Here is a 26,016-nt window from a genome sequence, read left to right on the forward strand (position 1 = left end):
TGGAAGTATAGTGCTAATTTTGGAAGGACCATATTGACATATTCTGAAAAGAGGCATCTCTTATTCAGAAGTGATAGTCAAAATGAGAATATGGAGTTGTCTCCATAGGTGGAAGTTATCTGTGTAAGATTAGAAAACTTAATGCAAGAAGCATGTCCAAAGTAATGTACTTTGAATATGAGACTTAGTTTCCATGGAGTTGATCTCCATTGGAATACCTTATAATGACTGTTGACAAGTCTTTGTGACTTTGTACATATTCATTACAGGAGGGTCAGTGCATATAAGTTTAAAATCTAAACAGATTTCGATAAATGATAGGAATTTGAAATTCTCACATTTTTCGATAAGGATTTGGGAGTGTGAAATTAGAATCATTGAAATTATGTTCAATTGGTTTATTTCACAAAGTAAGGATCATAGACAAACATAGAGTGCATACTTGGTGTATGGCAAAGCTATTGTTTAAGAAAACCATAGTTTACATGCTTGGAGCATGGGACAACTAGTGTTTTTAAGTCAAGTATAAAGTTGATAAAACCGAAACAATGAATAATGAGTAATCAGTATGGTGATAAATAAAAGTGTTTATTTATATTCATAGGGTTTGATACCATATTTGATTCATTTATTCTTGTGTTTCACTTTGCATGTTTTGACTTCCAGAATAACTAAGTCGCTCTTCCTGAATGATTAAGTTATTCAAACCATCCACAGTCGGTCATATGTTGGAAGTAGATATGAATCAAGACTGTCATGGGTTGGTTTGTAGAGGTCCAAGTTGGTGGACAAAGTGGTGCTACAACACTCATGAGTGCTCATAAGTTCTGAGTATTGGATTCAACCCGCGCTCATTTGAATCACTTCATGGATTTTATGACGAGTGATCATGAGACGATAATATCTTATATTCTTCAAACCTAGAGATATGAGTTGTTACTATGAGTTGGTTGTACATTGATTGCACGAAAACGCATTCGGTAACTCGATGTTATAAAACGTGCCTTTGTGTATGATTCAACAAGTAGTAGAACAAACCATATGAGTCGAAGTTTATCCATTCCTTTTACCTTCGGGATAAAAGCGATATCTGTGGGCCCCTCGATGATTTAAAGATGATACATGTGAGTGCTTGGCCAAGCCAGGACTGATTTGATTTGTTCAATCAGTCAGTCATCATGAATCGGAAATCGGGAAACAACAAATGGACAGAGAGAATGATTGATAATCCATGTCTCAGTCCATATGATATCTAGAATGGAGGAATATATGATCCCTTATCTAATGGACAAGTCATTGACAAAGGTCGGAGTTCATCGACAAGGTCAGAGTTCGACAGAAGCTTTTGAGAGCTACGATTGCTGATCGGTTCCTGAAGTCATACGCAATAATAGTTTTAGACTTATCCAAGTGGGAGACTGTTGGATTAATGTCTAAGTCCATAACTATAATTGGTAAGACTTGACCCGACCCGGCATGGTCCATTTGGGTTGCATGGCATCATGCATTTGGATAGACTATAATGAGAGAAATAACACTTAAGTTTGGTTAATATATTATAAGTTCTAATATATTAATAAGGTTATTTAATTAGTATTGATCAAGAATTAATTTGGAATTAATTAAGTGATCAAAAGGAGACTAATTAAATATATGGGTTGATTGTGTAAATCATTCATTCTTATATATGTGGGCTTGTGATCCAAGATTCCTTATGTTGGACTAAGTCCATGGGGTGACCCATGGATACTCCATGGAGGTTAAAATCCATGGAGCATAAGGAATGGGTAAGTTATGAGTTACATGGTGTAACCCTAATAGCCACCATATAAAAGAATCCCATGGCTCAAGAAATCGTGCACTAATGTGTGAATATGAGGGCTAGACGATTTCAAGGAGTGTTCCATTTCTCTCAAGTCATTCCATGTGCATTTGGTGTTGTGTGAACCATTTGAGGTGTCACACTTGGGGCACTAGGCACTCAAGCTTCATGGAGACAAGCTACATCAAACAAAGGTATGTATTCTATCCATTTGATTACCCAAGTATCAAGTATTGTATGCTAGATAGGGTAATGCCTTGGAAAGTTCATAATTGCATGTATAATAGAGAAAACAAAGATCCAAGGTATTTAGGGTTGCATGTACACTTAGGAGTGTTAGAATGCGCAAAACCCATCAGTTGTTTGCCAGCGGCGGACGACGGATAGTTTATTTCGACAATTAATTTCTTTTCGGCAGACAATGATTATTTTCAATTTAACGATTAATCTGCTTTAAGAAACATGTGATACTAAAAATAAGACCGACTTTATTGGAAAATATCACTATGTATTCGTCTCAATTCAACGATTTTTTTTATTTGCGAACAATATATTCTTTAATATATTCGTTGCTTTTGTGTATGTTGGATATGTGTTTTCATATGTTGGATCCATTATTTCAAAAATAGATCATTTCTATTTCATGATAACATATTTGATTCAAAAGAACATAAAATGCATTATACATATTATTCACCGTTTAAATATAAATAATTGTATGGCATTTTGGATTTGAGTTGTTAATTCAAACTAAACATTGTAACCAATGAATCCATGTTGTATTTCAAACTATGTTTCTAGTAGGTGTGTTCACGCGCAAATCGCAAAGAGGCGACGGTGAAAAGGTTATTTTCGAAAATGAATTATTTTCGACGAACAGTTAATATCGAAACATGTCGTATTCATACGTACAACACATGCATCGGCTTGCAAATCCATTGTCGCTTAGGTTTGCGAGTCCGGCGTCAATTTTCATTCTTTTGCTCGAAACCGCACAATGGAACGGAATAGCAGCGGTTTATGGTTTCGGGATAACGGTTGAAGCGAATATTTACCTTTCGATAATTGGTTTCTTTCGAAAATTAGTTTCCATATTTAGTAAAAAGTATGTAATGCATAGGAATTCTTCTTTTATGTGAGAAAATATTTCACTTATATAAACTATTCATATTTTGGATCCATTTTTATTTAATTAAAGTTTTCGATTTTGTGACCCATTTATTTAAAACAGTATCTCATTTGAACACTGGCCCATTGATGTGTAAGAATTATCTGGCCTAAAGCTCACCGGGAAATCATCAAGAACACAATCAATCTATTAACCCATCCTAATTGAAGGCAATCAACAGATCAATTGAAGGATAACACTGATGGCAGGCTCTTCTTCATCTAACCAGACATCAATCTCTTCAAGTATGTATATTTATGTTTTGATTGTCTGTGAACAAAATTCATAATACAAAGATCCTGTGTTTTCAATTTCTTAATTAAACATGTGGTATCAGAGCGGTTTTGTATTTCATGATCATAAGCCACTGTACCTGATTTGCATATGCGATGATCGACTGTTTTCTCAATTTGATTGATTTCTTCAAACTAACTGACGGTCTCTTAAAATTGCATCATATATGCAATATCAGTTGATTAATCCTTCATATCTGATCCACCCTATTAATCGATGTTGATTTAATTTTTGTGTTCAATCAATTTTTTTCCCTTTTCCTTCAAAGCACTGTTAGTCGGTTTCACCCCAAGGTGTTCATAACACATGCAATTAAGTGTTCTATTAAAACATTATACACAATTCTGTTTAATTACTGAACTTTAGCTACAAAATTCTGTCAAATTTGTTAAGTTGAGACTTCTGTATTGCTTTAAAGTAGCCGGCCCAACGAATGACTTCTTTTTATCAATATGGAAGTCTAATAATATCGTGGTGTGAAACCGTTGAAATTATTGTTCAATTTGCCCAACGGAAAGTTGAATGATAATTTTGAACAACTTAATGTTTAACATAATCAGCATATAGGTTGTGTTTTATCAAACGATAAAGCATGATTATATGTGTTTTCAATAAAATTATTTGTATCTCACAATTTAACTACTTCACTTGACCAACGCTGAGTTAGTAGTTAATTTATGAAATAATTACCAATAATTTTTTTTTGTGCTCTTATTAGTTAATTTATTTAATTTTGTCCTTTGTACCCATTAATTCCTTTTTGTTTCTTATTATTAAAGAGCCTAATTACACTGATACTGAAATTTCAGCCCCCTTGGTTGGTCATACCGGATTACTTTCAAACATTGACCCACTTAATGGGACGAACTATTCCTCATGGATTGAGCAAGTCAAAATAGCACTTGGAGTGATGTAATTAGACTTTGCATTAAGGGTTGATCGCCCTTCCCCCTTAACTGACAACCGATGAAAAACGTGTTTTTGATCAGTGGGATCGATCAAACCGCATGTCTCTAATGATCATTAAAAACTCCATATCATCTGCTATCCGTGGTGCAATTCCTGATTCTGAAACAGCCACTGGATATCTTGAGTCGGTTGAGAAGCAATTCAAGGGTACCTGTAAAGCCCATGCTAGTACTCTTATCCTTAAAATGATCACAACTAAATATGAAGGATCTGGTGGTGTCCGAGAACACATAATGGTAATGAATGACATGGCCAACAAACTTAAAAGTATGGAAATGGAAATTTCTGAAGGTTTTTTGGTTCACTTTATTATGACCTCCCTTCCGACTCAATTTGGGCCATTCATAATTAACTATAATACCCAAAGGGAAATATGGAAAATGAGTGAACTAATAGCCATGTGTGTTCAAGAAGAGGAACGTTTGAAAATAGAAAAACCCGACGTTGCTCATCTCACCACGTATGACTCAAACAAGAGGAAGTTCAATAATGGAGGAAAGGGTTCCAACAAGGGGAATAAATCCAATTCTGGTCCCAACAAATCTCAGAAAACTGGTCTTAGTACAAGTGGAACTAAAAAAGAGGCTAAGTGCAAATTCTGCAAGAAACTTGGCCACACCTAGCATAACTGCCCGAAATTTAAAGAGTGGTTAGCAAAGAAAGGTATGCTTATTAATTACATGATTTGTGAATCTTTTTCAATTAGTGTGCCTTCTAATACTTGGTGGATTGACACGGGATCAATGGTTCATGTTACAAATTCATTGCAGGGATTCCATACAAAGAAAACATTGAAAAGCAACCAACAGACCATTAAAGTCGGGGACGGAAATGAAAAGAAGGTTGAAGCTATAGGTATTATGGTGTTATTATTAGATGGAGGACATGAAATGGTCCTTAAAACAATTTATATGTACCTACTATTACTCGAAACTTAATATATGTATCTAAATGTAAATATGATGGATATGGCTTTAACTTTGATGACGATGATGCAATAGGATTCTTAATAAGTACAACATGCAAAATTGTGCACCTCCTGTTGCCCTGTTGTAAAAGGCGACAAATTTGGCTCTTATCAATGCCCCAACACGGAAGCTGAACGTGAACAGATGAAGCTTATACCATATGCTTCGGTTGTTGGGAGCTTAATGTATGCTCAAGTCTGTACCCGACCGATATTGCTTACATCACTGGTATGCTTGGTCGCTATCAATCAAACCCGAGATTAGACCGGTGGAAAGAAGCCAAGAAGGTGTTGCGTTACTTACAAGGAACTAAGGAATACATGCTCACTTATACAAGATCAAATCTTCTGGAGGTCGTGGGATACTCAGACTTTGCTAAATGCAAAGATGATAAAAAAAAATCAACTGGAGGATACATATTCTTGCTTTCAGGTAGACCTATATCTTGGAGGAGTCGCAAGCAAGAGCTCACTACTACTTCAACTATGATGGATGAATATGTAGCATGTTATCATGCCACATGTCATGCTATGTTGTTGCGAAACCTTATTGGTGGGCTCAAAATTGTTGACACCATTGCAAGACCACTGAAGCTTTATTGTGACAATAGTGCCGCTGTTAGTTTCTCTAACAGCAATAGTTCAACCGGTGCTGGATTGTATCTCGATACTAAATACCTATTTGTTCGAGAAAGAGTGGAAGAAAATTACATAACCGTGGAGTATATTAATACGAGTGACATGTTGGCGGATTCACTTACTAAAGGACTACCGCCTAAGACTTTTGTTGAGCATGTAGCGAGGATGGGCCTAAGAGGAAATCTCGTTTAATGTCACATAATACTATGCATTACTACATGTAAGCGCTTACAATTCTATCTTTCACATGATTTATTTATTTATGCTCTACAAATTTAAGTTAACGTTAATTTTATGGAGCAGATATGATAACCATAAAATCTTAAGTTGTATTTTGTGAAAGTATTGAGGTATAATCGATGGGGATCTGATGTCTTTTAAGGTATGTATGATTGTATCTTTTGCCTCAAGTTTTTGCCAAACACATATCCTAAATGGATTGATAAATGGCCAACTTATTTGATATAGATAGTTATACCACCAAGTGGGAGAATGTAAGAATCATCTGGCCTAAACTATTTATATCATTATTGTATAAGTTTTATTAATCCGTAAATAACTAATCTAATTGTTTATCTTATTGATTTTCCCACTTTTACAAACAGGTCCACCAATCTTTATGATGAGCGAAGTTGGTCCCTGTGCATAAATATATATATGTTGGTTATCAGAAAACTGAATCGGTTGTTGCCTTCTTCTCTATTAACGAGAACACATCCCTGTGTTCCATCGACCGCTCACTGGGAAATCATCAAGAACACAATCAATCTATTAACCCATCCTAATTGAAGGCAATCAACAGATCAATTGAAGGATAACACTGATGGCAGGCTCTTCCTCATCTAACCAGGCATCAATTTCTTCAAGTATGTATATTTACGTTTTGATTGTCTGTGAACAAAACTCATAATACAAAGATCCTGTGTTTTCAATTTCTTAATTAAACATGTGGTATCAGAGCGGTTTTGTATTTCATGATCATAAGCGACTGTAATATCTTTTCTAATCTGGTCGCCTGATTTGCATATGCGATGATCGACTGTTTTCTCAATTTGGTTGATTTCTTCAAACTAACTGACGGTCTCTTAAAATTCCGTCATGAACCATTGATCCAGATTACATGTGGTAGTGAACAAATCCATGGGGTCTATAAAGCCTTTCTTTGCTAAAGTTTGTTGATTTTAAGCGGTATCTCATTTAGTTAAATCGGCATCTCATAAAAACCCACATCTAAACTTATTGTTTGAAATTTGGAAGCTTTAATAAAACCATCAAATAATAATAAAAATAAAACCACTTTTAAGATATGTATAATCTAAATAGTAAGGAGTTCAAATGCATCATTCATTTGTGAATTGATCAAGGCTTAAAACACATTCTAATCTTTATTTTTAAGTAAGAATAGACATAAAGAGACTAAAATCAAACAAAAGCTAAAAGAATAATGTATAAAACATAAACACAGAAAACATCTAATCAATAAACATAAAAGAGTCAAGATCTCTAACCAAAGGATACAACATAATGATAATTAGAAAGAACGGATACGAAAATCAGTTATTACCATATCAACCTCCAAGTACACGATGAGCTAAAATAAAGACTATTTTTCCATTTTGCCCTTTACTCACGTTGCATTTTTTTTAATATTGATCAAATAAAGACAATTTTACTCTTTCCTTTCATTGCAATTCTTTCCCTCTGCACTTTAATCCACTTGATATTATTAGTATACCAACATTACTCCTTTTCTTTTTATAATTTTTGAAAATGCCATTTTCCCTAATTTTCGAGCCATACGAGTAAAAAAAGATGGGTATGCATAAAAGGTATGAGGTTATCTAAAAAATCCACATCTGTTTTTTAATTTTTCTTCCTTTTTGACTTACAATCTCCAAATTTAATGCCTATTTGCAGAAAAATGAAGAAGCACCAAGAATTAGTTAACAGACTATCAATGGAAGCACATAAAAATTACCATTTTCATCATTTACCCGACCATAGGAATCACAAAAAAAAAAACATGGCAAGCAGTTACAGAGGCTACATGGTAGTGTTGCTCACATGAGACAGGGAAATGATCCTTATTTTCTGAATTTAAAGTAGATCTACGAAGACAATAATGGAATTATGCTGAGATGTTGGTCCGATTGATGACGGTGACATTAAGGACCTGATAATGAAACAGTAATCATGAGTCAGCCAAATACAATGCATCAGAATATTGAAAAAAAAACATAACAATGACAAAAAAAGCTCAACAACAAAAAACATTTAAATAAAATTCAAGTTACAAACAGGAAGAACAAAAAAACATTTTTTCATAAAGCAACAAATCATCTCTCGTCATAGCACCTGCATATTTTTCCTTTAACCAACCACCCACTTATGGGAAAAGAAGACCTAAAAAGAAACAACTAATTAATATTTGACATGAAATAATAGTATAATTCAACTAAAAGTATCCTAAGTAACAGTTGTTGCTTCACACTTGTTATTAGAGCAATGTGCACACACAACATTACATAACCACAAACACGGCCACATAAAGTACCTAAAACGTTTTATACAATTATATCATTCTACTTCCAAACATTTTTCATATTAACAAAAAGAAATATTCTTTATATTTATGTCATTACTATGATTGGGTAGGTTTTCAAAGTACAATACTATAATATGCTAAATTTTTCAAAATCGAAAGTACAATGTACATTATGAAGACCTGAAACATGATAAGTGCATGATGAAATGTTAATTACCTAAAATAACATTATTCGTGAAGGAAAATATCAAAATTACATGTGGTAGTGAACAAATCCATGGGATCTATAAAGCCGTTTGCAAAATCATTTTGTTTATCACTTGTCTTCTTCCATTAGCAACATACTTTAACTTGTTTACCTATAAATGAAAGTAGAATTCTTGTGAGAACAAAAAGATGTAAAAAATGGATATACTTTGACCGGTTTCTATATGTCCCTCAAGTATGTGAAGACTGTTGCAACCTTTTTTCCTTTCCAAATCATTAAGACTTTTCATTAATAACTTTCTCATAAAACTCGGAAGACCCACTCAAATCGGTTCTGGTGTTTAACAAATTCAAAAACTTGAAAACCCGCTCAACAAATTGAAATTTCCACACAGTGATATCCTTTTAAAAACCACCCATCCCTCTCATAATTTCTATCTGATATATCTCTAAAAACCCTAGCTTGTAGCATTACCGTCGACATCACACAAGCTGCTGACGTTACTACAAGTCGTCGCGACCTCAATCTGCGTCACTACAAGTCTGATCTTTCTCTCCATAAACCCTATTCGAAGCTGCTACTTCCTCCTTCATCATCAGTTAACACAACAACCACCTCCATCTTTTAATGCAACCATCGCCACTAGAAAGATATGGCAACCCAAAAAGATCGTCATTTCAGTATTTTTCTTAACTATATGTTTATGTACAATCTTTATTACGTGAAATATTTTAAATAGATCTTTAGATTTTAAACGATATCAAAATTTTAAATATTTTTGGTTAGTTTTGTGGAAGGATATGGGTTTGATCTGTTTCATTTGTAGGTTGATTTATCATTTTCTGAATTGAGGATGTGATTAGGAAATTCAAAATCTGGAAAAAAAAAATGGGCAATGGGTGAGATTACGACATTGCAGGTAATCGTCTAATTCCCTTGCTTATTTGTTTTTATTTGTTTCTAACGGATATGCAATGCATGTCGACTGTTTGTGGAAATGACCAAGTGAAACTAAACTAGGATTTCGTGGTACAACTTCTTAGTTAGTCATAAATGTTAGTGATAATATACAGAATGTTGAATTTTTCTGATGTAAAATTTATATTTTTTTCGTTGGAGTAGGTTGATTAGGTTTAATTCAAACATATTCACATCTTTTTTAACTTCACTACAATTATTTTGGCAACGGAGGACACACGGATCCATTCATTTTTATATTAATTTATTATAATAATTAATCTCACCATGGGTAATTTGATTTCATTATTTATCTTAATTTTGTTTAGTAAAACAGTCATGATACTAATGGTCTTTGTGATGAACCCTATCTAATGGTCCAATTATGTGATGTATTACTATTAGTTAACATATTGCCCTACACTCTTCCATCATCTTCTGTTGGGAAATTTCGAAATAGGGTTATGGAAAATCTGGATCACAAACAGGAATCGTGTAAACACTTTCCTTGTTTGATATTTCGACCCTATATGCCTTGGGTATCACGAAATCCAAACTTGGGATAATTCGTGATGCAACAATTTTGATTTTAGGCACAAAAATCAGAATCAATTTAAGAAGATGAAGTGAAAAATCATTCTATGTTTTCAATGTGTTTCAATAGCCGTTTTTACAGACTTATCCAATCAACGGATAAGTCACAACAGTTTCCATCTTTTAAGAATTACAAATTAGACCTTGTAATGTCTTTCAAGAATGACAAATTAGACCTTGTAACAATATTTAGTAAATACAAGTGTGCACTCCCGCACCTCCTAACTTGTATTATAACTAAAATATTATTCTTGAAACACTTGTTAAATCCATTACACTAAAATATATTTGGTGATAAAATAACCAACATCTTCCTCTTTCATGACATGATTTGAGTTCCTGTTATTTGAAGTCATTGAAATTCTGGAAGAATAGAAAGGCAGAGGGTTATTTTTTCAAACTATACCATATAATATGTTGGTTTTAATTTTATGGGTTACTTTTGATCTGTTACCATTATAATCATAATTTTCGATTGTTTTTGCTTTTGTTTTTGTTTATCTTAGGTTGAAAGTAATTTGACTGATAAAAATACAATGATTTGGTGATGCTATCATGTTGCACTTTATTTTAGTTTTTATTTGCTTTGTTTTTATAGGAAAATAAATTTTTTACAAAAAACTTATTTTTAGTAGTTGTTTTCTTTTTGAAGGATAGTTTGAGTGTACCATTGTGGATATGGATGAGATGAACAAGAATATTGTAGCCGTGAAAGCACAAGAATATTGTAGTCGTGGGCGTGGGTGTGTGTTTTGGCCCCAGGTATATAAAATTGTTTAGAGTTATTTAAATTAAAATGTCAATAAATTTTTTACAAAGGGTAAATATGCCATTAGGCACAATCTTCGTAACAAAGTCCATACTTAGGGGCAAAATTACAAGAATTATGGTTTGGGTGATGCGTGGATTCAAATTTTGTTGTTTCTGTTTTAGTTAACGGATTTAATCCATTAAGCATTATATATTTGTGTTTCTATTTTACTTAATCCTTATGTTTTCATACGCAAGTATGAGACAATTGCATATGAGTGGTCAAAAGGAGTTTAATGAAGGGATTTTTTTTAATTGTTATAGAGGAATTTAGGCGTGAAATAGGTTAGGAATGGCCCGCAAGAACATTGGCAACAACTTTGTTCATATTAGATGTCGAATCTTTTGCATATTATTTTAATATATATAAAGTTCATAGACCATAGCATGCTAATTATCATTGATCTAACATATAAAAATGTAAACATGAGTTTTAACAGAGAAAAATCAATTAATCAACAACACATGTGGCTGTTAACATGAAAAATATTGTAAATTAATTGTTTACTAATCCATTGGCTATTAAAAACTCTTAATTACCATTTTTCCACATAATTGATTACACTGAGTTGGAATCAGTTTTTTAATGCCACAAACATTTTTGGTGCTATTTAGGTCACTTGAACATAGTTTCTTTAACATCACAAGTATTTAAAGCATTTTAATCCCAAATTAAATCAATATCTTCTATTAACAACATCAATTGTATCTTCTATTAACAACATCAATCGTGCTTACCTAAAATCTGTTCTTTCTAAACCACCATAAACTTCAATGCATGAAATTATAAGACCCATGGCTACATGTGTAGGAATAAATAAGACAACAAAGAACATAGATGGTAGTGATACATAATTTTTATGAAATACCAATTTACTTTTGATATAAAAAAACAATGCATTTTGATTTTTAAAAGAGAACAAAAACATACATTTATTTTTAAAAAATAAACAAGGAGCTTTAATTAACACGAACCAACAAACTTGTTTTTAACACAAAACATAATGTAAATTTGATTTTAATTCAAAACTACAACACACTTTTCTATTTAACCCTAAACATCCGACCGATGTGAAACTTATCGCCAAAAAAATTTATATTCCATCCACTAAAACGAAACTATACACCATCCACTGAAACAAAAGTTTCGAGGAACAATTATATTTAATAGCCAACATTATGTAAGCCGAAAAAACTTAGTTATAAAAGGAACATACTTCCAAAATACAAATAAACAATGAAAGGGAACTTATCGTGGAAACGTAACTATTTAACCCTCCCCTTTTCCCCACCCCCTCGGTTCCATCGTCTGCCGTATTACACAAGTGGATTGAGTATGAGAGTTTAAAGATTTCCTTGAATTGATTTTTTAACACACACTGTTTATTTGGTGTAGTAAATTATTTGCGTTAAAAATACTAACACACACTAATCGCTATTGGAAACTAAATTCTAAAAAAAATACTAACAATTGTCGCTTGACGTGGGTAAACGGCTAGTGTGTGTGTGTGTGTCTATATATATATATATATATATATATATATATATATATATATATATATATATATATATATATATATATATAATCAAGATCAAATAAGAAGGAAAATTTTGGTAGGAAGGTAAGAAATCTTTTATATACATATTTTTTTAGCAAATAAATGAAATGAATCATTAGATGATTCAAAAGTAAGATGATTCACAAGAAAAAATTCCGAAAAAAATATCTTCATGATTCATTTTTAAGTAAATCAAGAAAAAATTCTCTTTTATGACAATTTTAGTGAATATCAACAAAATCATCGTAAAAATGAATCATCGAAATGTTTTTTGGAAATTTTTTTGGTGAATCATGTTATTATTGATTCATCTAATGATTCATTTGTTTTGTTCGCCAAAAAAGTAAGCCGAAAAAAATTTCTTACTGGATATATATATATATATATATATATATATATATATATATATATATATATATGCTTAGGTTATTTTGTTTTTACTAACTATTGTGTGCCAGAATGTACAGATCGGGACCACCGGATGAATAGAATCAATGATCATGATCTGAGGGTCTATGATATTACAATAGGGTAGCATGTACCATATAATCACATAAATTTCAGCAAAAGGGTATTTTGGTCAATTAACCTATTTTAAAAAAGGAAATTTTCGGATTTTAAGGGATCATTAACACTCCTAATTTTAAAAATCTGGATTTTTTAAATTAATTCTAATTAATTCTAAACATAATTTGTAAACATAACCGATTTTATTCCGTCAGAATGGATTTTTGTTTGAATGATGTTCTTTCAGAGTTTTATTCTATTAGAATATTAATGAAGAATAACAGTATTCTTGAACTCCTAGTTGAAGAATAACAACATTTTAATATTTTCATATACATTCGAACTTAAATACAAATTCATACATATTCTTACATACTAATAGCCTTATACATTTTAATATATTTATACATATTCTAAAATAATATAATAAAAAATTAGCATTCTTGAATATACAGTTAATGAATAAATACAAGTGCAATTCTTAAAAAATAAGAACATTCTTAAACTGTGAGTGTCATCAATCTTTGGCTCATTCTTCAAGTCATTCTTATCAGGTCTTCAAGCCATTCTTCCGACCATTTCTATCACAAATGCAACAAAAACTAATAATGGTTAAAAACATGTTGCTTGCAATTCCTATTAATTTATACATCCTGGCAGAATACATATAATACATTCCGGTAGAATATACAGAACACAATCTTGCATAATACGTAGAATACAATCTCTCAGAATACATAGAATAAAATCTGCTAGTTATAACTTTACATGCCACTATAAAGAATTAAACGCATGTGATTTGTCATTTGCAATCGTATTTCTCTATATATAAACATTCTAAAGCATAGAATGTATAAATGCATTCTGTCAGAATTACTAGAATGTTACTTGCAATTCCTAGCACTTTATATATTTTGGAAGAATACATAGAATATGATAGAATACATAGAATATGATAGAATACATAGAATACATTCTGACAGAATACATAAAATTTGCTACTAAATCAAGATTATAAAATTGTTGGAATAGTGGAACATGTTAAGTTTAATATTTTTCAAATATTAGACGGTTAGATTTTGATATTTTCCACATATTTCTTATTTAATCACGTGATTACAAATGCTTTTGAGATGAGTTTTCTCATTCATACAATGTTTAAGTTCTAAACTGTCTCAAATTTGTGAAAATCTCTTATAAACAGTTAATCAAATCTTCACCCTAAATTGATTAAAAAAATCAAATACCAAATTAACAAATAAGGAGTTAATAACAACAAAAAAAACATATCAAAAGGTTTAATGAAGAAAATAAAAGAAATACTCTTTCAGGTAATTAACAAATAAACATACCACATGTTAGAACCAAGTAACACAAATAATCAAGTTAGAATTATTTTTGTGTTCTTCAAAAATTTGAACATCAAATTCTCTTTGAGGCATTTCTACAAACACCTGACGTGCAACATAGAAATCAAATTTTCTTTCAGACCATTTCTACAACGAAGCTGCCAACTGTGAAAAAGTAAAGGTTGGAACAGAAAAAGAAAACACCCAATGTAAATGAAGAATGTAATTTACCTGCAGAAGAGGAAAATAGAACGAGATGTCTGGGAAAGTCGATTAACATATACTTTCAGCACCATTTTTTCTCTCTGCCCATAACTTGAGTTGTTACTTTGATCAAGCTTTGATTTGGATAATTAAAGCCTTGTACTTACAAGTAAATATCGTTTGACAGTGACATGAAGGAAGCAGAAGTCGCCAATGGTGGAGAGGGAGGAAGAAGAAATTGGGTCGCTCCTGTGCCTGCCGATCGAAAAAAGAAAAGAGCAGGGATTAGGGTTAGTGAGATGAAACAACGAGTTAAAATGGATATCTGTGATATTCATTTAATGATTTCCAAATATACAACATTTATTTTTGGTTTATAAAGGTAAAATGACTAAGCTAACCTTTATTATTTAATTAATGATTTCTTTTTTCCTAAATTCTGATTGGTGCATTTAGGCACACAATATTTGCTAGAAACATTTGAACCTATCTATCTCTCTCTCTCTCTCTCTCTCTCTCTCTCTCTCTCTATATATATATATATATATATATATATATATATATATTCACAACAATTGTAATTTAAAAAAAAAAAGTTATCTTAGAGAAATAAAAATGAAATCCATGTAGCAAGATGATATTTTTAATAAAAAATTAATTAGATATTTTATAGTAACTTCTTAATAAAATCGTGTGAAATCTTTTTTGAAGTCATGTTTGCTACTTCGTTCACTACTAGAAAAACTCAAAATACCTACGGCACAATCCATAGGTATACGGCTTTACCTACAGAATTGTGACAGAAAAATGTCGTAACATAAACGCTCATGGGTAAATGTTACCGACGGATTTGCGACGGATTACCTACGGAATACTGACGGCTTATTTCCGTAGGTAATTTACTGACGGAATACCTTCGAAGAGATACAATGATGGAATACCTTCGAAGGTAATTTACCGACGGCACAATCCATAGGTATGTGGCGTGCTGGACCTGATGGTAAAGAAGTTGACATGGTATATTGTAGATGCATGTTCGAACCCACCCCCAACTTTTTTTCATTTTTCATGTTCTAATGTTTAGCGACGGAAAATAAATAAATTAATCTTTTTCTAAGATCTGTAGCTATTCCGTCGGTATTTACCGACCGATTTCCGACGGATTCAGCTTCCGTCAGTAGGTATTCTCTTACAATCTTTTCACTAATTTAGGGCACCGCTGTAGGTATTTTGAGATTTTCTAGTAGTGTTGTATACTGCAAATTTCAAGTTTACTATTCCACTTCGATGCTAATATCTGATGTATTAGTATATAATAAGCTAATATAAATATTTTTGTAAAGAAAACAGAAAAATATGTCAAATTTGATTTTACGAATGTTAGCTTGAATATCTAACTGCCTAGCTAACTGGTGAGACATACTTTTAGGATTCAAAGAAAATAAAAACTTGGTTGTTGTCCACTGTCGCCGCTCACCTCTCTAGCCAAAGTTTGAGTTATATAGCAAACGATAAAATTTAGTAATTTACAGTATTTAAGAAATATACATTCGATCATTTTTAGCATTTCAACAATTTAAAATATATTAGTGACAAAATTGCAAAAATGGTCCCTGTGGTATGCATTTTTTTGGGGTTTTAGTCTAAACCACGACTTTTTTTGATTGGTGGTCATTTTGAGGTAGTTTCGTTGCGTTTTTTGTCCCTCTGTAAATTGAAATGACTGTAATACCCCTCATGTATTTATTTTTCATTTTTCTTTCATTTTTTTAATTTAATATACATTTATCTATTTTAATAACTAATAAATAAAGAGAGGGCCCACCCTCTCTCTCTCTCTCTCGATCTCTCGACCAGTTAACGTTCCATTCCTTTCAAATCCATAACTAAAATCTGAAGTTTCAATTAATTGTCTTCTCCCATTTTCGTAGATTTACTTGAAACTTGGTGCAAGTTCAAGGTTGCAGCTCTTTGTATTCAACTGATCTCGGAGGCAGTAACCTAATGAGTTATCCCCCGCCTCTTTATTCAACTCCACCCCATTTCCTTTCACCTGTAGATGACTGTGAACAACAACAGGTATGTGTGCTTTAATCAATGGCACACAAAAACCCTCATGTATGTGGGTTCGTTCGATTGAGAAGCAGCAACGCACACACACATTCAATGTGTGTCGATCACAAACAGATGGGATGAGCACGAGAGATCTTGAGAGAAATTAGATCTCTCAACCACTGTAGACAACGATGTCTATGGTCGATCTGAAAAACGAAGACGGAAAAACAGTGATCGCCCTTCTCCAGCTCGAACAACCACGAGATCTAGCATCCTCTTTCTTCGGTTGTTCTTCTTGTTTGAGCTTGCCAACCCTCGTTTTAGATTTGGAACAACAACAACAACAACATCATCATCATCATCATCATCTTCGTATGTGGGTTGAGATAGTCTGTAGCTCGATCTCCATTTGTGAAGGGGAACAATATTGGAGTAGAGAGTACCATTCGCTATCTCTCCTCTCTTACCTGAAAAGCGCCTACCACAAAACCTCATCCACATTGTTGGAAATTTTCACAAATCGCCAACACAAACTCTGGGTACGATTTTCATAAACAGATGCAATCGACATTCGTGATCTATCTGTTTGAGTGATAACTCTATGTATCACACTCTTATAATTTCCATTAGTAATCACCTACAATTCGATAAGAAATGCCCCATAATTAATTAAGCATCAATTGTAAATTTGATTAGAATCATTAATTCTTAGATCAGATTTAAGGGTTTAGGGTTTTATTTTACCTCGATTTGTTCATTGAGATTGATGAAGCATGAATGACACATGGGTGAATCATCGATTTTCAGGTTGCAATAGAAGAGGGAGAAAGGGTAAACTCACCATTTGATTCACAGTGTGTAAACGATGATGATGATGATGAATAAGGGTAGAGAAAGAGATGTTTAATTGTATCTTTGTGTGTTTTTTTAGTTTCAGAGAGAGAGAGAGAGAGAGAGAGAGAGGTCCAATTTAACTATTTATTTTCTTTTTTATTTAAATTAAATAGAAAAAACATTAAAAAAATTAGAAGGGTAGTACAGTCATTTCAATTTACCGATGGAACAAAAACGCAACGAAACTACCTCAAAAAGATCACCAATCCAAAAAAGTCGTAAAACCCAAAAAAATGCTTAGCACAGGGACCATTTTTGCAATTTTGTCTTTTGTCTATATTAGTTGACGGTACAACTAATATAGATTTCGTTCAAAAAATAGCATCTAACTTGACTTTTTGTTCTTATCTAACTGTGTGGTAACCTGAGGACAACCGGAGGAATAATTGAATAGATGACTTGGCAGTTTTTTTGACATGTGGATTGCTTTGTTGGCTTAAAACATGACATGTAGGATATGTTCATCGATATAACCCATCTTTACTAAAACAAATTAGGGCACACATCTCCTCCTTAACGGCTTTGTCCTTCTTCTCCCATGACTTCTTCTTCCTCTAAATCTGTGATCTTCAAGTCAAGCACCAACATTTCAAAATCAAAGAGGACATTTGATGATGGGAAGCATTGTGATTGTGGGCACAATGCTCGAATTTGGACATCAACCACCAAAGCTAATCCTGGAAAAAAGCTTATGACTTGTCCCTGTTCTTTGGTAAGTCTATCTGAAAGCTGTTTATATCTATTTCGTAATAATTTCTTGGTTATGTGAGTTAATTTTTTTTTCTGAACATGAAGGATCGAAATACGAAAGTTGTAATTTCTAGAAATGGGTTGATGCTGATGAACCAAAAAACAAGAATATGATAAATGAAAAAGAACCAGAAGCAAGCTCAATGGAAGTGAAGATTTTAATACTGGAAAATGATTTGAATTTTTACAATTTGAAGACAGCTGAGGATGCTATGCTTTTTAGAAAGAAATTCGATGAATTGACTAGGAAGAAAAAACACCTTTGGTAGACATCAATGATAAGGGAGTCACCATCTCTTGACATGGTTGTTGCACACTCTTTGAGCTCTCTTTCACCTTCTGTAAAAACAATTTCACCTTCACCATATGTAGAAAACGATTTCACCTTCTGTAAAAACGATTTTAATTTGGCATTCACCTCCTTCCTTAAGCCACAGCCACAATGATTTCACCCAGTAAGAACCCTAGATCGCATATGTGCCGATTTCACTGAAAGGTAAGTCTTTGTGATGGTGAGATTTTTATTTCCAAGTAATAAACGATAATTAGCCATGTCATCTTTTCTTGCGATTCACTTCCATTAGCCGGTAAACAAAGAGTTTTAACGCACAGATGCCAGTTACCCTTAATGAGAAGCCTAAGTTAGTTTGCCTTTTTTTAGAAAAATGTTTACTTCCTTGGGTTTTCTTGAACAACCAAAACAATATTAGGGTTTTTTGATCGATTTGAAAACTTCATTGGGCTTTTAGGTCATTTTCCCTTCTATTGTTTTCTTTAGATGATATTAAATATTAAGTCGCGACCTCTTAAAACTAAACCTATAAAAAATGTTGAACCAAAAACAGCTTTGTATCAGTTTGATCAGTTATGAACATGATCGATGGATGATTTGATGGGTTTAATTTATATTGCTCATTGATTATTTTTCATTTGGAATGCTATTTTGGTTGCTCATGCAAGGTGTCTAATTTTGGTACCTTTTACAAATCTTTCTATTAATTGTTCATTAAAGGCTATCTTTTTCTTTTATAATTTTTATTTTGTTCATTATTGTGTGTCATATAATTATGATTTTATATCATATAATCATTATCTTTTGGGGTAACCACGGAAAAAACATATTTATGTTTGTTTCAAAAGTAATTTTTGATATTGTATAACTAAAATGCAAAGTGTGTTTTAATGTGGTTTTATTTTTTGGAGCTGTGGTACGCAGTTCCTACAACGACCAAAAAGAAAGGAAAATAAATAGTTTTAGTTTTTCGATTATAAAATGTTTCGGTACAGATTGTATATGTCAAATTGGTTATTTGAACATAAATGATCAAATAACCTTAATTAGGATAATTGGTCGAACAACCTCAAGTGGGAAATTGTTCACTTGTGGAGTGATCTTCTCTTTGACCTTATATCCATCACGGCTGATCCAAACATATATCAGGCTTTATATAAAAATAAAAAAGAAAAACCTTTATATAATAATAATAATAATAAATTTATTGTAATTAAAAAAGAATTTATCTCAAAAAATAGCATACAAAAGGGAATCAAACCTAGGCACTTTGGTTTGAGGTAGAAGATAAGGGGCATCCTTAAACCACTTGTACTACATGAATATTCTACCAAATTTTGAATGACTTAGACAGACGGGTGTGGGCAACGGGGTTCCCGTTATTAGTGACATGACACCTAATAACGGTGCCATAACAGGAGGAACACCGCCCCCTAGCCGTTATTAGGTGTTATGGTATAACGCGTTATGGCCACAACGGGAGGTAACGTACGTGATTTCTTGTGTTTTTTGCTTCAACGACTATAATTTTGACCGTTTGAAACAAATGGTAACATAAAAAAAAATCAACTTTTATATATACTATCACATAACCTATATTATTTTTACCTACAAAACACATACTTCTCTACATATTTCTTTCAATATTTTAAAACTAAAATATGGATCAATTTGATCCGGCCCATCCGTACAACGATGATAACGACGAAGACGATTTGTTCGTGAGTATGATGTACCGGTATTATACAGACAACCTACTATAGCCAGATCCAGCTCCACTACTCACGCGACGTGCGACGTTAAATAGAGATCGTGAGGAAGGGCATAGACGGCTAGTTAACGATTACTCTGCGGAAAATTGTGTCTACCAGCCAAGCGATTTCAAAAGAAGATTTCGTTTGCGAAAAAATGTCTTTGAAAGGATAACTAACGCTATGGAAGCAAGGTATCGTTTGATTCAACTTTTATAATTTACAAAATGTCACTTTTAGATATAAATAAATACAATTTTTAAATGTTTAATATTTATTTAGGTATCGTTTGTTTCAACTTCTATAATTTATAAAATGTCACTTTTAGATAAAATAAATACAATTTTTACATGTTTAATATTTATTTAGGTATGAATTTTTCTAAATGAGATATGATGGTAGAGGCAAACGAGGCTTCACAGGGTTGCAAAAATGTGTTGCTGCAATTAAACTTATGGCAATGGGGGAGTCGCCCGATTCTGTTGAGGATTATATGAGAATGTCTGAGAGGACCGCACGAGAAAGTTTGTCTTTATTGACAAGAGGTGTTGTCGAAACCTTCAGTGACCAATACTTGCGCAAACCTTCGTTGCATGATATGCAACAACTATATGAAGAAAGACATGGTTTTCCGGGTATGCTTGGGAGCATTGACTGCACACACTGGAAATGGAGAAACTGTCTCGTGGTGTGGAAAGGCCAGTATTCGAGCGGTCATCATGGAGCGCCTTCGTTGGTATTAGAGACTGTTGCTTCACAAGATTTATGGATTTGACATGCTTTTTTCGGGGCTGCGGGTTCTAACAACGACATCAACGTCCTCAATCAATCACCAATATTTGACGATATTTTGTCAGGAAAAGCCCCGGATGCTCCTTTCACAGTGAATGGAAATGAATATAAGTTTGGGTATTACCTTACATACGGAATATATCCATAATATTCCACGTTTGTGAAGGCGTTTCGACACCCAATAGACCCTTGGGACAAATATTTCACGAGACGACAAGAAGGAGCACGTAAGGACGTTGAACGTGCTTTTGGGGTTTTGAAATCAAAATGACACATAGTTGAATATGCGGCGAGACCTTATGAGTTAGACACTCTACGATATATCATGTATTCATGTATCATAACTCATAACATGGTTGTCGAAGATAAAAGACACAATATTGCAACGTATTCGCCTACGGAGCCAAGACATGTGCAATTTCAACCAGGGACATCAGAATATTTACATAGAGTGGTTGATATTCAAGATCAGCGAAAACACAAGCAACTCCGTGAAGACTTGGCGGATTACATCTATGTTGGTCACGAAGATGAACATGAATAGTTTTAGGCCAAAAAATGTAGGTTTTATCATCTTTTTTTTTTTAGGTTTTTAAATGTTTTTGTTTTTTGTTGTAATTTTTTTAATGTTGTTTTTAATTTAAGTTTTATTAAAATATTATTTTTACTTTTCAAATATAAATAAATAAAAAAAACAAATTCGAAATATAGAAAAAAAACATAAAAAAATAAAAATAAAAAATAAAAAATAATTGGTGTTATCACATGTTATTAGATGTTGCCCATTTCCATCTTTGGTGTTATAACACCCATGTATGAGTAGGATGCTGACATGACACCTTTTGGGTGTGGTAACATGTAATAACATGTTGCCCACACCTAGTAGTCTTATCATAAATAATTATATAAACTAGTTGTGAGACTCATGTATTACATAGGTTAATTTAAAAAAAAAATTATATATAAAAGTCTAAATATTTGAGAACTTTAAATTTATAAGAAAATAAAAAAAAATAATGAATTATTAAAATTGAAATGTTTATTTTATATATTTTAAATTTAAATAATTAAACAAAAGAAATTAATAAGCTTTAGTTTGAAATTAGAAGGTAAGTCCATTAATGAAACTGATATCTATTTATTACTAAATTTATTGTAATTATTACATTAAAATATTATGTGAAATCTCAAAATATTATTAAAAGAGAACCTTTAATTCACCAATGAAGTAATCAGGGCCATTGATTGTATTTTCAGTCTTATGTTTTCTACCCTTAGATCAAATTGCTGACATCATCTTCCCTAAATAGAATTCAAATAGTATATAATTATAGAATCTTTATTCACGTTTTCGAATATTTAATTGCTTACCATATTAATCCTTCCAATTGATATTCTACATAGTAAACGACTTTTCATAAGTCAAATGATATCTTTGTAAAAAGGAACTTATAAAGTATGTTATTTTCCATTTCAAATTTAAATTTAAAATACATTTCAGTTTATTTACTTCCTATTTTTCATCATTATATATCTTCTATACATAATACAAAATTCTAATAGTTTTATTCTTCGATTTACGCAGGAACAGTTGACATACTTCCTTTGCAGAAAAATAGAGCAAAAACTTCTCCAACCTTGTCATCGACGATCAACTGTATGTACTTCTATGCCTTATCATTTTCTGTTTCACACTTTCAATTCCTGTTATCAAATCACTACATACTTTCATAACTCAAACCTCAATCTTCACATTAATCCAATTAGTTATTTCAATAGATATGTTTCCAATAAAACAATTTATTTTGATTTTATTCGTTTTCCTCCAACTATTTAATGGCTTTGTCAATGTTGTTATTGTTTTTATTTAAATTAACATTCTGAATTAAAAAGAGTTTCAATTTCATACACTTTTTCCTTTATGGAAAATTGATAATGTAGCATTCGGTACTATTCATACAAAGGGCAAATCTGGAAAACAATTTTTTATCCCTTCATAGTAGGATACTTTCATTTTCTACAAATGAGCATAATACCAATGTACTTCTGAACCATAAATACATTGCTATTCTGTTCTTATATTTGTATTGTTGTTCTAAATTACCATTTTAATGAAAGAAAATTGTCCAGTTGACCATTTTGTCACTACCAAAGAATAACAGTGTATTTCTGAATCATAAATACAATGTTATTTTGTTTTTTATTTATTTGTATTGCTCTTTTAATTTACTGACTGCTGTCAATTTGACATATTGCTATTTACTTACTTCAACTTATTTTTTCTGTTTTTTTATTTTTTATTTTTTTGGTTTTGTTAAATATGTGCATATGTTCGTTTCCATTTAGTGATTACTACTGTTTTTTTTTGTTTCTAATCAACACCTCACATTTGACCATTTACTGAGGCATATAATATTGTTTTCTCATATTTTTATAATTGATTGGATTTCATGGAATAAAATGATGTAATAAGATGAAATATAATTTTTTGTATTTTAATAGTACTTGATGAATAAAAGAAAAAAAAATATGAAGCTAATGGAATTGTCATCTAAAAGTGTAGTTGATGAATACATTATATAAAACATGGATTTTTTTTGTATTGCAATGAGTAAAGGGGCAAGATGGTTATTTAGATTTAAGTAAGATTTCAATTTTTTGTTTGTATTTTATTTAAACAGACTATTTGATGGTAGTAATTTTAATTTTAATTTTGTGTACTATTGTATTTTTTGAAACTATTAGTTTATCCCTTTAAACATTCATATTACTTGGTTGAGTCACATGTGTTTAACAAGAGTCAATGACAAACATTATCAACTGTTGGATTGTATTTGCGTAGACTCGTCTTCACTAACTGTCAGTTATATGTAGATGTTTCTCCCGTGACAAGTAAAAAAGGCTTGAAGGTACTCATATGTGTCGAGAAAGATCGTCCAACAAATAAAACCAAAAATATTGTCTACAAAGAGGTCATCCAACGATTATAGATAATCAGACATTTGATTTTATTTATTTTAGACATTTCAATATATTCAATAACACAAAGTCTCTTTATGTTACTTTATCTTTTTTTTTTGTCGGCTTTTGATAACTTTATATGTATTTTTATATGTTCCCCGCGTTTTACGCAGGTCATAATCTAGTTTAATAAAATAAGAAAACTCACAAAATGACATGTGGAAACAAAATTAATTCAAAATAACAAAAAAATGACATTTGACAAGTTGAATGAGAATGTGAGTATGTGACATATGGCAAAAAAAACTTTCATTTATTAGAGTAGATACTATGTAGATAACATGGCTAAAATTCAGGCCTATACGGTTGCGTACCCTGCAAGCCAACCCTAATAGCAACTAAGACGAATAAGCATTGGTTCTCACTCCCAAAAGACTATGTGCGGGTCAAGAGGAGCCGCTTCTTATAGAGGCACGGGGCAACTTTTTATGTCAACCTCCTCCTATAAATAGTTTCCTCCTTTGATTCTATTAGGTGTGCAGGAAAAAAACAACAAAGTAGTTTCAGCCTTTTGTAGGTGTACTAGTTTTTTACGATTAGTTAAATCCTTTCTCTCTTGTTTCCATGTGGATTGGCGATCATTCTGATTATGTGAACCGTATTAAATATTGTGTTCTTGTCTTCTTCTTATATTATTACTTTGTGTGAAATCGTTTAGTGCTTGTCAAAGAACATAAAACCCTAACATTATCCTAAGAAAGAAGCTAGAATTGTAGTAATAGTTGTTACTTGCCATTTTGTCGGGGCTAAATTTCAAGAAAGAAGATCCATTCACATCTACAAAACAAAAAATAAAACCTTTCTCTTTTGGCAGAGGATCGACTACTATTTCTTCATCTCCTCATGAGGGTTGGCTTACTTCAATTAAGGCTTTATGAGATTTATCTTATGAGTTCCGAAATCAATTTGAAAATTCGATTTTCTAGTATCAAGTTATCGTCCCTTCCAAAAACTTGTGTCTTAATGTATTATTTCCAACTGAATTATGTCAACTTATACGAGGTATACAAATTTTCGGCCAATATTTTTTATTGGCTAATTGTCTGGATGGCTTTATTTGGGTCGCAGTCGATTTAGTTTGATACCAAATATGTCGATTATAGATGAACTTTATTCATGTTTAGGTAACCATAGCCTTAGCCTTGCTAGATATGTTGCGAAAGGAACAAGAAACAACATTTTAAGATGATTATTTAAAGATTCTCGCACTAAAAAGTGACAATCTACTTGGAGAAAACAAAGGTGGTGGGGAGAGGATAAGAGGGATGACATAAGTGGGGTGGGTGAGACACTATTATTTTAATAACATATGTATTATGACAATAATAAAAAAAAGCTAAAAATAATTTAAATAACAACAAAATAGTTATTTTGTATGTTTTAGGGGCAAAATGTGCAACAACATGAAAACCATTAAAACCATCACACTAAAAAAAAAAAAAAAAAAAAAAAAAAAAAAGAAAAAAAAAACTTAAAAAGGGATTAAACCTTCAAATTATCTCAAAACACAGGGACGATTGTGTAGTTTACTAAAAAACCAACGTTTTAAGACTGGAAATTCGTTCTTTAAAAATATGCTAGGGTAAAAAGTGAAAAGAAAGAACGACGTTGTTTTGAATTTTGACTGCAATGGACGGAAGAGGAGAAGACGCACCGGCTATCGGCATCGACCTCGGAACAACCTACTCGTGTGTAGCCGTTTGGAAGCATGATCGCGTCAAAATCATTCCCAATGATCGAGGCAACAGAACCACACCGTCTTGTGTGGCTTTCGTCGATTCAGAACGTTTCATCGGAGATGACGCCAAGTCCCAAGGGGCCATGAAACCTGCTAACACAATATATGGTAAGCATTTGTTTCTTAGTTTT

The 26,016-nt window shown here is 32.2% G+C and overlaps 2 long non-coding RNA genes across 2 annotated transcripts; both read left to right on the top strand.

Annotated features, from left to right (window-relative positions):
• Positions 1-6,533: 6,533 nt before the first annotated feature.
• Positions 6,534-11,149, top strand: LOC145136020 (uncharacterized). The gene is made up of 3 exons (XR_013720180.1): positions 6,534-6,725; positions 9,439-9,531; positions 10,816-11,149. It is a non-coding gene; the product is annotated as an uncharacterized LOC145136020 (long non-coding RNA).
• Positions 11,150-16,449: 5,300 nt separating this feature from the next.
• On the top strand, positions 16,450-18,441 carry LOC145140748 (uncharacterized). Its single transcript, XR_013722263.1, has 3 exons — positions 16,450-17,186; positions 17,455-18,253; positions 18,337-18,441. It is a non-coding gene; the product is annotated as an uncharacterized LOC145140748 (long non-coding RNA).
• Positions 18,442-26,016: the final 7,575 nt, after the last annotated feature.

The sequence above is a fragment of the Lactuca virosa genome, chromosome 9, assembly GCF_052849685.1.
Source record: "Lactuca virosa cultivar CGN04683 chromosome 9, Lactuca_virosa_CGN04683_v6, whole genome shotgun sequence".
Lineage (NCBI taxonomy): Eukaryota > Viridiplantae > Streptophyta > Magnoliopsida > Asterales > Asteraceae > Lactuca > Lactuca virosa.